The sequence below is a fragment of the Phyllobates terribilis genome, unplaced genomic scaffold (genome assembly GCF_046119375.1).
Source record: "Phyllobates terribilis strain yellow unplaced genomic scaffold, ASM4611937v1 Scaffold_172__1_contigs__length_4051808, whole genome shotgun sequence".
Taxonomy (NCBI): domain Eukaryota; kingdom Metazoa; phylum Chordata; class Amphibia; order Anura; family Dendrobatidae; genus Phyllobates; species Phyllobates terribilis.
This window is the reverse complement of record NW_027362932.1, coordinates 770,551-772,577: the sequence shown is the minus strand read 5'-3', so window position 1 is coordinate 772,577 and position 2,027 is coordinate 770,551. Positions and strand designations below refer to the sequence as shown.

The window sequence follows — 2,027 nt, the reverse complement described above, 5'->3', positions numbered from 1 at the left end:
TGTTTTCTGACAACATTGTGCTTTCGCTGACCCACGCTGCAGCCGCAGAGGTCGTCCTGCAGATCATCTCGGAGTGTTACCCCCAGGTAATAATAAATACTATTAATTACAGCCCCATCTGTGATCTGAGCAGATCCACACTAGGCTATGCCACTGGAGATCCTTGGGGACCCTGCTGGGACCCCCACAATCTTTTTTGTCACTCTTGGGCTAATGATACATGGGGTAAGAACCAGCGCCCCCCCTGTCCATAGGCTGCTTGTGAAATTCTCTATATATATTTTTGTAGCTTCAGTCTTTGGACCTGAGTTGTCGTCGTCTCTCCAAGCTGACTGGTTTTGCTCATCTCTTCTACCTGACCTGGCACCTGCAGAGTCTGAACCTCTCCTATAACGAGGTACGTCGCCTCCTTGCGCAGGGATCGGGTCTGCTGCCGTCGTGACGTCTTTTCCGATTACCCCGTATATGCCATCGATCGTAGGGTACCGGTGGGTACAGTGGCAGTCAGTGGCCTCCTGAAGACCCCCGTCCTGCCATCTCTGTACATCTGTGTTCCCAGTATAGTACAAGCGATCAAACAGTCGCAGAGTCCAGGGCAAAAATAAGTAAAAATGTATTTAAAAATGAATAAATAAATAAACTAAAACCAATAATTTTCATTTGTCTCGCTTTTCCCAATTAAAAAATAAAGAAATAAAAAATAAAAATAAAAATTGGTACATCGAATCCGTAAAACTCCATCCTATGAAAATATGAAGAACCCAAATTGTAAACCGTTTAAAAAAAATTAAAATCAAAATAATTGAATTTTCGATCGCTGCACTTCTCCAATATGGAATAAAAACAATCGATCAAAATGGTATGAATAAAAATACAAAAAGACCCTCACCCAGCCCCCGCAACAGAAAAAGTTACAAGTCCCAAAAATGGAGGAATAGAAAGCCCATACTCATCCTGGGAAAAAAAACCCAGGCCATATAGACGGAACAATAAAATGGTTTGTGGCTCTTGGAAGAAGGCGAGAAACAAACAAATCTCTGTGTTTTCTGGTGGTAGCTGGTGACGGGAACATGTTCTTTTTTAACTTTGCAGAGTTGAAGAGCTGGATCTGATCCACAACCTGGAGCTGAGAGAGCTGTGGCTGGAGGGAAACCCTCTGCACGGGGCGGTGGAAAGCTTCTCCGCCTGCTACAGGTGCCCGCACCTCTCTGCTATTACATTATTATACAAATGCAAATCACCGATTCAATGCTTTTTTTTTTTCTTTTTTTGTGTTGCACAGATTGGTAACTTATTTTCCCACCATTGAAAAACTAGTAAGTGTACACCTAGGAAGACTGTAAAGCATCAACTGTATCCTAAAAAAAAGGGGTATTCCCATCTCCAAGATCCTATCCCACTATGTAGTAGGTGTAATAATAATATTAGCAAATACCTCCAATTAAAATTGTAGTACTGTTCTTCTGATTAGCTATGTCGCTTACCCCATGTGCACTGCATTGTAGTAGTTTAGGTATCCATGATTACGACCACTAACAACTGTTGCTATGAGTGGTCGTGACCATAGATACCTAAGCTACTACAATGCCCTGCACATAGGGTGACATAGTGAATCAGATGAACTATACTGTATTCTAATTGGAGGTATTTTCGAATATTACTATTAGATCTACTACATATTGCGGTAGGATCTTGGAAATAGGCTGTATCTTTGCCTTTAAAAGGATAGTTCAATCTGCTGCATGGTGCGCTACCCCGTGTACCCCAGCTTTATATCCGTTGTCTCCATTCTTGCAGGACGGACAGTTTTTTAAAGAGAATCTATTTTTTCCCCTCCCCCATGACAGCACACCTTGAGAGGATCCGCCCCACCAAGGACAGGAAACCGTCTGAAATAAAAGGGCGGCACCTCTCCCTCGCTTCAGTTGGTTTCCTGTCCTTGATGGGGAACCTGCCTGGAAGAAAGAAGACTTACCTGGGGCTGTCCCGGTGTGTAAGAGCGGGCACTGGCCTGTGCACCGGGTTCA

General features: G+C 43.5%; 1 long non-coding RNA gene across 1 annotated transcript; it reads left to right on the top strand.

Annotated features, from left to right (window-relative positions):
* Positions 1-300: 300 nt before the first annotated feature.
* On the top strand, positions 301-1,317 carry LOC141212389 (uncharacterized). The gene is made up of 3 exons (XR_012282159.1): positions 301-397; positions 1,093-1,194; positions 1,283-1,317. It is a non-coding gene; the product is annotated as an uncharacterized lncRNA (long non-coding RNA).
* The last annotated feature ends 710 nt before the right edge of the window (positions 1,318-2,027 follow it).